This window comes from Simochromis diagramma, unplaced genomic scaffold (genome assembly GCF_900408965.1).
Source record: "Simochromis diagramma unplaced genomic scaffold, fSimDia1.1 OVJJ01000545.1, whole genome shotgun sequence".
NCBI lineage: Eukaryota > Metazoa > Chordata > Actinopteri > Cichliformes > Cichlidae > Simochromis > Simochromis diagramma.
The window spans coordinates 8,016,936-8,029,855 of NW_024387371.1; positions in this window are offsets into that span (position 1 = coordinate 8,016,936).

Here is a 12,920-nt window from a genome sequence, read left to right on the forward strand (position 1 = left end):
GATCTTTTTACAGTCATGATGTTTGGAAAGAGAAGTTTGATTTTGGGGTGAACTTCAGTCAGGAAGACTCTTACAAATAAACATATAAGTATTAATTATAAATTCAAGTAATCTTTGGACGACATGATCCATGTTTCTACAGGGGAAACCAAAAACTGTATTATACCCCCTGTAGCTGCAGCTGATTGATCAAGTAGGGCTTACAACATGTGTATTGCGTAATTCTTTATTGTGTTTCAACACAACAGTGCAGACAGAGTTCTCTAAATAATCCTCTAATAAAGGGAACAGTGGCAAAGTCCAAGCCTTGTTTAGAATTTATACAGCAGCTATTTAAGGCAGCAATCTGCAAAGAGAAATACTACCTTAAACTGTGCAAAGGCCGTAAAGATTGTGTACTCTTATATGCATAACAGAAGCACAAACACAGACAGAAAAGCTGCAGGAATAACTGTCTTTTGGAAAGTTTTCAGAAATGTCTTCTTGGACCTAAAAGTGTTTTTGTGATTGATTCTTATAGAAATATATTAAATATAATATACAGACATTTAATGTGATGCAGGATCAGGAGACATTGTAGGCCTGGGTCATGAAAGGATAATACAAACAATGACGCATTTAATAAAAAAAAAAAAGAAAAAGAAAAAGTGATTTGCTTAAACAAAATCACTTCATGTACTCATTTGTTTCAGTACGACCTGTTTAAGTCAGGAAGTCTCAGTCTGCGTCAGACTTTACAGAGCATTCTTATTCCCAACGCCCAACCATTTATCACATGCGAGGGGATGTTACGCCGTGGGATGAGAATGTGTTGTAGTTTAAGGAAACAAGCTGAACATAAAGTCGCAGTTTATGGCTCGCACTTCTCATTTCTCCTGAACTGAGTATCAAACAAGTCTGTACACTTTCTCTGTAAACTCGTGGCTGTTAGTGGTTCGTACCAAATCAATCCTGCCAAAGAGGGACACTAGACAGAGCAGGCCTCACTGGGCTGAAGGGGATGGGTGTGATAGCAGTGGCCTTTTATTTTTTAACAGTTTCATTTTCATATGTTGACAGAAGTTTTCATTTTCCCCAAAATGACTGTTGTTGTCCCCCACAAGCTGCTGTTGGGTCTAAAAGTAGACTAGGAGGCCGGCCCTCTCCTTTGGAACCAGCTCCCAGTTTCTGTACTTTGAAGATTGGATCTAAGGAGCTGGACTTCTTTAAGTTTCTTGAGGAAATGTTTCACTTTTCACCCGAGAAGCTTCTTCGGTTCTTAGACCAAATGGTGGCGAGTCCCTGGTATTTAAACCCTAGTGGGAGTTGTCCCTTAAGAGGGTCGTTGATCCACTGACTCATTACAATTTGAAGATTAAAGCTTTCCTTTTTAATAAAGCCAATAGTTACAGCTGGATCAGGTCACTCTGAGCTCGGAGTTAAAACATGAAGAGCGATTTCAGTGAACTCTGAGCTGTAGGGCCTGCAGGTACAACCACACCAATTACAATTTATAATCTTGGCTCTTTTTATTTTCTGTTTTGTTTCCTCATTTGTCATACTTCATCCGCCTCATACCTCAAGCAGGTACAAACAGAACCAGCGAAACACACAGTTCATGTATTTGCACACATTCCCATAAAAAAAAGAAAAACATGGCTTGATCGCTATCTCTGGCAGCCTGCGTGTTCACTCATCTGTACTGATTCAGCTGTCAGCAAGCTCAGACTTGAGAAGTGAGCCTCATTAGTTCTTCTTTTCTTTTCCCTTTACCCTCTACCCCGTCCTCTGAGCTCAGTCCCTATATGGTAAAAGCGTCACTGTCGAGTGACTGCACGGAAAATCTATCATTTGACTACCAAGTTAGAAAAAAAGAAGCCACACACCGTACACTCGCAAAGACTGAAATTCTCAACTTTATCTGCTGTTCTGCGCTTGTTGGATTCACTTGTACTTTGTGCAGAAGTTACAGCGCTCCCATGAAGTTTTCATTCATATAGGAAACAGTCGTCACCTGAAGAGGTTTTCTGTTGAGGTTAAACACAAAGGCGAACTGTGTGTTTGCCGTGCAAACAGTCTTCTTGATTGCTTTGCATCCACAGCATTTGAATGAGATTTTGGTTTGTTTCTGACAGCTTCCTGTGCGTGTGTGCACGGACCACAATGTGCCAGCTCAGAGCTGTGAGAGAAATGACACCTTGGCAAAAATGTCACTTATGTGAGTATTTCCGTTAACACCAGGCTAATATACCTACACATTTATGAAGAATCGTATCTCATTGCAATTACAATCAGCTTCCTCATTTCGGTACATTCTGGTCTCTGCAGCAGCTCTCGATTCATTCTGAGAGAATCAGGATGCTGCTGAGTCTTTTATGTGGCGACTTCTGCGTGCCGGTTTCACTGTAAAATTTAACCTTGTGAAAAAGCAGAAGAAGAAGAAGAACTCCGGTTCCACGAGGCAGCAGACCTTTCAAGGGGACAAAAAAAATCGCATGCTTGACTTTTGCATGTTGAACTTGTTTCCCTTTACCCTCTACCCCGTCCTCTGAGCTCAGTCCCTATATGGTAAAAGTGTCACTGTCGAGTGACTGCACGGGAAATCTATCATTTGACTACCAAGTTAGAAAAAAAAGAAGCCACACACCGTACACTCGCAAAGACTGAATTTCTCAAATTTATCCGCTCTTCTGCGCTTGCTCGTGTAGATGAACTGACCTTGTCAAACACAGGTGTAACTAGGTCCAGTACTCTACTATGTTACATAAGCAGTGTGCAAATTGGCTGTAATTTTTCATCCTACAAGACTAGCTACGAGCCCAGAGTCACCAAACGGCCTTCAACTTCTTTACTCTGGAAAACGAGGGGGATTCACACGATTCCAGTAGTTTCTAAAACTAAAGACGAAAAAAGCTAAAAGAGAAGAAGAATTATTTTCATGAAGTAGCAAAACAACTACAGAGAAATGTGGATACATGAGTGTAATTAACCACATACAGACAGGACGACGGTATCAGCGATGTGATGGACAAAAACCGCAGATTATCAACAAGATTCAGCAACTCAAACAGCAACAGGCGAATGCAAAGCATGTTAAACTAGTCTCAGCTTTCAGGTGAGTAACTGAAGCAACTACCTACCCATGCTGACTAACACATGACCAGGGTGATCAGATGTCCCTCTTTATGTGGGACTGCACAAGATTTTTATGCCTTTGTCCCCCTGCCCCCATATATCAAGACAGTGTCCCACATTTCACCAGCTCTGCAGGATGTCCACTTTTCTGGCTTTTACCCGGTGCATGTAAAGGAAGCAATACAGTCGGTCTAATGGGAAAGTCACCAAAAAGTCACAGGTTTGCAGTTTTTAATAAATAAGATGGAAACGATCACAAAGAAATGAATCAGCAGTTTACACTGGCAAATGCAGTTTTTGTCTCTACTGTTTCACACAAGGCAAAAAATGGCATGGAGCAGCAGAGCACATCATAGCTGGCTGAAAAAATGCTGAAATTGTCAGATATGGCTTATAAAATATACAACAATGTATGGATTCATCCATATTGAAATCCAGCGATGATTACCAGACAGAAACGCAGCTGGAAGAACTGAAATAAAAGAGAATACAGGAGCGTATAAAGACCATACTTTAGTTTATCTTTATGTTAGCATAGCATGCTAGCATTGCTAACATGTCCGATGTTGTCCCACATAAACATCGTGTTTGCCCCCATTTCTTTTTCTTTTATCTTTTGGGGGAATCTGATCAGCCTACGCACAACAGATTGGGAAATATACAAGAAAGTTACCTGCACAACGTATTTAAACAATGCATTGAAACGCCAACATTTTCCACACAGGTAAGCATTTTAATGCACCTGAAAATGGTGAGCATTCATGTACACTACACTCATGTGTCAAGCGACAACTCTGTCCCTGTCTGCACGATCCGACCAGGCCAACATTAGGCAGCATGGACATTGTTTTCCCAGCTGCGTGATGCATCCTAAAAGATGCAGCATTATCTGTTCAGTATTGAAAAATTATCCATCCATCCACATTGCATATACTCATTCCAACTGCCTGCTTCTCATCAATACATCTTACTTACTCAAAAACTGACACAGACCTTTGTAATCCCGGCAGCGTCCAAACCGGTATGCTTCATCCTAAAGACTCTTATTAGATGTGTGCCCTGGTCAGGATTTGAACCCCAAACTCTTGTGCCAAAGATACTTTCCAGATACACTACTCATGCACCCAAGCAGAGATGGGCAGTAATGCGTAACTGTAATCTGATTACTTCTTTCAAGTAACGAGTAATGTAAGGGATTACTATTGCAAAAAAGTAATTAGATTACTGTTACATTCCAGTACATTTCCGTAAGTATGCTGCGTTACTGCGTTACTAAACCGTCGTGATTTTGTTTGTGAGAGTGTCTCATGACAGTGACGTACGAGCGTGCAACGTCCATGGTAACAGACGTGTGCAGATCACCAATGGATAATATGGAGTGCAAGAGAGAATACGACCATACAGCGTTTAAAGTGTGGATGTACTTATATTACTTTAAGTTTTAGTGTTTAAAAAGTGACAAAACATTAGCGTCCGCTGTTCACTGCGTGGGAAGAAAACGTCTTTCTACAGCGAAAAATTAAACTTCAAATCTGAGCAAACACGGGAATGTGACATTCACAGAGAAACCCCTGAATCCCCCCACTGACATGACGGCTGCTGCACCGGGCAAACCTCCACCCGCCCCACTCGTGCTAAACAGGTGACAATAGATTTAAGAGCGGCAGGACTCAGTGCTGCTGAGTCTTTGATTTTATTTATTTTACTCGCATCTATTTGAAAGAGTGAGTGTAAACACAAAACATTGTTTTATTTTATGTGCTGGAATCTGCAGGAAATAGGTTGAAATGTTAAACAATTTCTTCAAGTCAGAGAATGTTGCATATAATTTAATTTTTGCTTGATGCATAAAGTTAAAAGATTAAAACTAATAAAACAAGTTTTAAAAAGAGAATTTTTCATTTGATTACATTTTAAATGATGGATTATGCAGAAAAAATAGAATTGGGCTGAAAGGTCTGTTGCTTTATTACGTATTCACCCCGTGCCTTCTGAGGGGTAGATCTTAGCTATGCAGGGGTTACCACCACCCACACAGTGCACAAGGGCTATACATTACTGCGCCGTGCTGTATGGAGTCACATTTACTGTCCATTTACTGTCCAGGAACATTGCAGTGGTCAAAATGATAACTGGGGGCATCAGAATACAGTCAGTGAGCACAATAACAAGGGCTGTAGCCATCTTTTGTATACAGTTTGTGTTCAAGCCCGAGAGACTTTACAGCAGAAACTATGTTTACAGCCTGATTTCAGCAGCAGGTGTAAGATCTGCAGAGTGAGAGAGCAGCAGAGCTGCAGGATATAAAGAACATATTCGACTCGGCTGGTTATGCAAGAAATGATCAAATGCTCCTTTTTAGAGGCTGAGATAAAAGAGGTCTCTACAACAGATCACTGTGTGAAGCTATGAATGATTTTAACATAAAAAAAAAAACGAAAGGCAAAAAAATTCATCTTGTAATCGATGTGGTTTAAAGAGCAGAGCCACTCCCATCCGTCTCATAAAGAGCACCGAGGCAGTTGACCTTTCGCTGTGACCTCTGTGGCCTTAACAAATGAATAACCGCTTTAGCAGATGTCACTGATCCACGAAGAGGCGAGAGTTATGGTTTAATTAAAAGGAAATAGACGTGGACGCCACATGAGCGACTGGAGCGATAGGAAGAGGCAGAACCGAGGGAGACGGCAGAACGCGGGTCAGCAGCAGCATTATGTAAGATGATGCTGTGGTTCGACACACTGGAGGGAGAGATAGGTGTTGCCTAAATACAACTTGACTCGTTCACCCATTCACCCATATTCACACATGCACAAGCGCTTTTCTATCTGACATTGCCCAAATGCTTAGCCGTGCACACTGGAGCAGCCAGGGATCGAACCACCAACCTCCTCTACCTCCTGAGCTACAGCCACACCTACACATACTCTAATTGTTATTGGCACAGAGACCCGAGTAAGTGGATCTTATTCTTCATGTTTTCACCACAGTGAATGACAACAAAGAGTCCCTGATGTCCTCGATGTCCTCGGAGACGCTTTTTGCCCCGACACATTTGAACCCAACGACAGATGAGCTTCGTAACAATTATTTTGAAATCATTTGAATAGCTTTTAATCTTCCGCCAAAGGCACAGGCATCCACAACCTTTTCTGGTGAAGGCCCCGATGAAGACTTTCACATCTTTGCATGTTGACTCCACAGTCAGCAGCAAATACAACAGAAGAGCCAATTTGTTAAAGGCTTAAATAAGACACGCTGTACCTGCCACTCCCTCAGGAGGTTCAAATCACTGCCACAATTCTTAATGTATGAGTTCACAAAGCTACTTTTCTAATGTGTTTTATTTAATCAAATTATAAAACATAAATACTTCATTTCTTTAGGAACTGTTTGTTGAAATCTGAAGAAAAGTTAACACTTTTTCACATAAATGTTTCAGAGATGGGTTTGTTTAATTGTCTTTTATGAGCGCTGTGAGCTTTCATTTTCATAACGGTACAGTTTGTTTTCAGTCTCTTTGAATCTGTGTTGGGCCTTTAGACTGGAGATCTGACTGAATGGTAGCACTTGTATACAGTAAACAGTGACTTCAGCATTTGAAGTTCTGGAGAAGAATTCCCCTTATTTGTTTTGGATGCAAATTGTTTATATAGGGTGACTTAGAAAGCTCGACACTCTGAAAGGAACACATGCAAATAGACAAAACACAAGCAAGTCAGGAAAACAGCTTTACTAGTTTGGGAATCCAGCTGAATACAGGGAAGAGCAATATGCTGATGCTTCCTGTTTGTTTTAATCTACATACCACAGCATCCTCTAGGATTCCCGGGAGATTAATATTTTGTGACTTTTCTTAAACTATTTGAAGACTTTGTAAAGTTTAACCAGTTTAACCTCATCAGATTTGGGCTTTTGCATCTTTGCATCTCTTCCTCTGCTCGGTGTAGATCGGTCAGCCTTCTTTGAAATAGCGTCTCCGGCAGGAAGCCAGCTACATATTTCAACTTCCTCACACACGGGCACAGATAAGGACTTCTGCTCAGTTTCAATTCATGTTCAGCTGTTAACAGGGGCTTCCTAGAAATGCAGCAGTGGAAAGAAAAACTGAAATGACTCTCTTTATCATAATCTTTGCCATATCTCTTGTTTATTGCTGGCTGTAAGTCTTAATAGTTGTTTTGTATTGTCCCCGTGTTTCTGAGCCTCTTCAGCTTCTACATATCTGCTCTTCAGTTTGCTTCCTGTTTTGTTTTGGAGATTAGTTCCTCATGAGGCTTTCTGTGTTTATACTTCCTACTTTGTTCATTCCCTGCCCTTATTAGAGTCTGGTTAGGTTTACCTGTCCATTATTAGTTATATCCTCTGTCTTTCTTGGGCTCTTATCTCTATTCTTGTTGTTGGACTAGCCTGCTTCATCATGCAGGGCTGTTTAGGTAATATTAAACTGAGTATTAAGAAAAACATTCTGTATAGCCACCCCGCATTTCTTTATGTTTTACTAGGAAAATGGGAAATAGGTGCAATAAATGAGAAAAGATACACTGAAAAACAGTTTGTAAGGCAAACACAGAGTTCAGTATTTGGTATGACTGCCTGGGGAGGCTGGAGCCTGTCCCAGCTGTCTTGGAGTGAGAGGCAGGGGACACCCTGGACAGGTCGCCAGTCTCTCGCAGGGCTAACACACAGACAGACAACCATTCGCACTCACATTCACATCTATGAGCAATTTAGAGTTTCCAATTAACCTGTCCCCACTAACTGCATGGCTTTGGACTGTGGGAGGAAGCCGGAGTATCCAGAGAGAGAACCCACAAACATGCAGACTCCACACAGAAAGATCCCGGCCTGATGGTGGAATTGAACTCAGGACCTTCTTGCTGTGAGGCAACCATGCCGCCGTGCTGCCCTGATTTTAACCAAACATGTCAAATTTAAATTCATCGCTCTGTCAGACCTGCTGACACTGATTTTAAGTCCAGTTCTTGTGTAAATGCTGAGGCATACCTCAGCATTTTCTCCCTGTTTCCTTCTTTACGAAGGGTCAGTGTGTCTTCGTCCCGTTTCCCTCCCCTCAACTCCAGCTGGTCGTGCAGGCGGCCGTCCCCCCTGAGCTTGGTTCTTTGGGAGGTTTCTTCCAGTTAAAAAACAGTTTTTCCTTCCAACTATTGCCAAGTGTTTGCTCAGAGGGGATTGGTTGCTTGTTGGGGTTTTCTCTGTATTATTGTCTTTACCTCACAGTATAAAGCACCTTAGGACAATTGTTATAAATAAGTAAATAAAATAAAATTGAACTGAACTGAACTGAATCAGCTGAGGGTCCAGATGTATCTACTGTAGATCGTTTTTACACCAGCTGCTTCTTCTTTTGTCCTTCCCTTGTTCAGTTTTCTGCTAACAGCTCTTTGGGAATCACCTCGTTGGTGCAAAAATACAATTTTATTTCTGTGACATTTTGCTGTGTTTGGTGTTTTCTGTAGAATCATCTCAAAATGGGAACAAATGATGTGTTTTTCAATTTAAAATTGATTTCTTGTAGGTTTTCACATTTTCATCCTTTGTTAGGTGCTTTTCTTTCTGTTTTTACTTGAATGATTCGTAGGTCAGTAGATGGCTTAACAAACAAAAGAAGACATTCCTCTGCAAACGAGGAACGAGGTCTGGACTGAAAATCAGTAAAAAAGCAGCTGATGTCCAAAGAACATTTTTGAAAGACCTTCAGAAAACTGGAGAACTGTTGCTCGAGGCCGCTTTTTAAAAACATTACAAGAAAGTCTGGCTCCTTGGAAGTGAAATACAAAGAAATGAGGGGGTACCTAAGGAGATTTGGACAGTGCTGTTCGTTTCTGTTTTTCACCCACCAGCCTTTCCTCGGACCTGTTCCAGAAAGCAGAAGCAGTTTACTGAAAGAAGTAGCGCTAACTTAAATCCCAGGTCAGTTGCCAGGGTGACAGACTTTGTGAAGCTAACCTGTTTGCTGGCAAACTCAACAAGATCTCAGCTTCTTTCACACTCCTGCCTTCCTGCGGAGCCTGGTGGAGTCGTCTGACACATACACTTGCTATTACAGCACATACTGGAATGCATGAAGCTGAAGAAGCTTCATTACTCGTGCACTTGTAAACTTTTAACTCAGATTCAAAACGTTTTCCTTCAGTATATTTTTAGCCTGGTTAAATGTTCATACAAAAGGTCTTTGGGAGGCTGATCAATGATCCAAAATTTGCATCCAGACTTTGTTTATAGCGAGGAGCAGCGCTAATCCACACATCTCCTTACGTGGAACGCCTGACTCCAAGCAGCTTTGGTGACAATGACAACAGACATTTGCTTACTTTGCCCAGCTGTCTACTGTGGCTGTCTTTAACTGTCACTGAGATGAAAAGCAAACTAAATTTGATAAGAAACAAGTGTAACAAATCTGCACCTTTTTCTTTAGTTTTCTGTAAATCAGACTGGACTTTGCTCACATTTTGCTAGTGAGGGAGGATTCAGGGTCACCTGGTCCAGCCCTAACTATATGCTTTAGCAAAAAGGAAAGTTTTAAGCCTAATCTTGAAAGTAGAGATAGTGTCTGTTTCACTGATCCAAACTGGAAGCTGATTCCACAGAAGAGGGGCCTGAAAGCTGAAGGCTCTGCCTCCCATTCTGCTTTAAGTTCATAAAGATGAAATGAATATTGACTATCTCCATCGATAACAACAATCTGTTTAAAATTTTCCTTTCATATATTTTGGTTTCACCAACTTGTCTTTGTGTCATGACTTGTGCTTTAAGCTGTATTTGTGTAAAGCAGAGTTGTTATATCGTAATAATTACTGGAACTGTATTTTTGCCTGTCATGTGACAGGTGATGAACTGATGATCGGTGGTGATAGAGAAGCAATAACAGACTGACATCACAGCAAACAGACGCCTGACTGTCGGCCTGTGTTCAGTGTAAAGGCCCTCTGTAAACAGATGCTCATTTGAGGTGGGAGAATGAAGCGGCCCTCAGCTCGTTAGTCTCTGACAAAGATGTCTCTGTGCCAACGCCGCGCAGCGCTGGCACACAGTAGGTCTGAGGACAGACTCATTCACGCTCGCATTCCCCCCTCTGTCTCCCTGTCTTTGCTTTTCACATGGCCTGGAAGAATCTGAAAAGAGAACCGCCCCACCTCCCACCCCCGTTTGCTTTGCTCACTCGTGTAAATTTCAATCTCCATGCTCCCCTCGCCCCCCTTCTTCGGCCTCCCACCAACCATTATCTCTCTTCCCTCTTTTCGTCTCAGTATGATGAGGTTTCCAACATCTTCCTGCTCTATATTTCATTTACGCTTCCAGAAAGACCGTTCTTGGGTGACAAGAAACCAAAAAGAAAAAGAAAAGCTCAGAGGTTGGAATGTCTCATGTTTGTAATCTGAAATTCAAATAATAATCTCGGACATGCAAAAGTGATCACTGGGTATAAGTAAAGGGCTGCACCACCTGGTCCAAGACCAAAGATTGTCTGTAGACTGCAAGCAGGCATTCGTCAGCTGTTAGATGTGGTTGGCTGGAATTACTTACATTGGCCCAAATGTAGCCCAGCCACATCTAACACCACGGTTACTTTGACTGAGGATCACTCATCAGAGTTCTGCAGAGACGCAGACTTATGACCCTCAGGGGGCTGAGAAAGTCTCCGAATCCTGAGCCACATATCCAGTTTCTGACTCATCCCTGCAGTGGAACATCTCATATTTATCATTTTTGGCACTGTCCTTAAAAAAGCTTTTCAAATGATGATTACATTTTTAAAATCTGTTAATTAACTGGTATTCCAGCTATGGAACGCTGGTTGGTTTCCGGTGTTCCTGGGAAATACTTGCTGGCTTCTACAACGGGAACATGAAAGTGACAGAGCTGTGAGGATCCTGCTGCTAATAAGAGTTATCACTACACTTATTACTGATTGAGGCTACATTTGGAAACACTGACACCACTTTAAAACGATGGAAAGCATAAAACATGTGGTGTGGCAGAAGATGAGTTGAGATGAGGATTTGTGTAGAGCAGATGAGTTCATCGGGAGTAACACGAGCTCCCCTCTCTCTCCCAGGGTCCCTGCCTGCCTCTTTCTCTCAGATGTTATCACACAGGCATCTGAGTCTGTTTGGATTTAGGCCTCCGAGCTGTGACGAACCAAATGTTCAATCAGTCCAGCAGCACTTACAACAAACTGGGAAAAAAGGAGCCAAACGTTAAAAGCTTTAATGGAAAACTTCAAACTAAATGTCTCGCAGAGTTTCTCTGAGTCTGAGAACCGCACTGATGCAAACCGTCTGAGCCTTTCAGTGTTCAGAGACGCTTGTGGCGTGTTTAAATTCAAAGCAGGGTTGTTTTTAAGAGCAGCCCTTTAAAATAACCAGCAACCACAGCTACCTGGGAATAAGCAGGAAACAAATGAGAAACTTCTAGTTAATTATTAGTTAATCAGTAACTGCTGATAAAAATATATCCAGATGTAAAGTAGCTAATCATTAGTTAAGGGGGACCTGTTTAGCTCTGTACCTTTGTTCTTAGTGGTTTCACATGATACACTGTATCTTTCATATGCAGGGTCTTGGTGCCTCAGTCCATGTCTGAACACACTGCTTTAGCTTCCTTCACCCTCATGTTAAAACAACTTTATTCTGAAGGGCTCCCACTCCACACTGCAGTTCCCCACATAACCACATCATGGATATCTCCCGTCCTGTCCAAAAGGAGAAAAACCTGTCTGAACAGAAAAAGAGGCCGAGGGATTACCTGCACAAACTGTGACCTGATTCCTTATTAAAATATGAGCGTGACAGGAAACAAGGAAACACGCAGTAAGTTCCCTTTTATGATTACGTAGTTGTTTTAAACAACTTCAGAACAAACTGGGAGCTAGTTTGATTCCTAATGGATAACTACACAGCAGATAATGATGATTTACTACATGAGACGAATTGACAGGCACTATTAACTTATGACTCATTCAAAAGAAACTTTATACGCACATTATGTGCTAGAGACAGATCTCAGTTGTTCTCACTTTCCTGTTTAACGTGCAGTCATGTTAAAAATAAAAGTTTCGATTCTAAAGTTTTACATATAAGGACAGAAATAACAATCGTGTGCTGCTTAGCAGGTTTGTCACATGGTTGTGGAGGATTTTTGGCCCACTCTTCTTTACATTGTTGGCTCAGTTCACTGAAGGTTGCAGCACACAGCATCTCAGTCAGGTTGAGGTCTGGACTCTGGCTCCACCATCTTTTCTTTTTCAGCCGTCCTGTTGGAGATCTGCTGCTGAGCTTGGATCACTGACCCGTTGATGACCCGGTTTGGTCTGAGCTTTAGCTGCGGGACACGCGGCCTCACATCTGACACTTTGGTATACTCTGTGACGGCAAGGAGGCCAACTCATCATCCCTCCACCGCCGTGCTGACAGCTGGTATGAGGTGTTTACTTTTCTCCAAAGGGACAAAGGACATTCCGAAGGACATCTTCCTGGTAACCCTTCCAAACAAGCCATGTTTGTACAGCCTTTGTCTAATTGTACTCTCATGAACTTTAACCTTTAACATGCTAACTGAGGCCTGAGATGGAGCTCCTTGCACAGGCCGACCTTGGGGTGAATTTGCTGGGACGTCCACTTCTGGAAATTTTGCCAAGTGTCTTGAATGCTTGGACATGGCCTGCTTCTGCAATTTGATTTAGTTTTTGTGAAATACATAAATAAATATGTAATGTGTTGTAACTCGTCTGAGGTTGTTTTTATTTATTATGTTCCAAAACATAAAAGTATGAAGTGTTATGA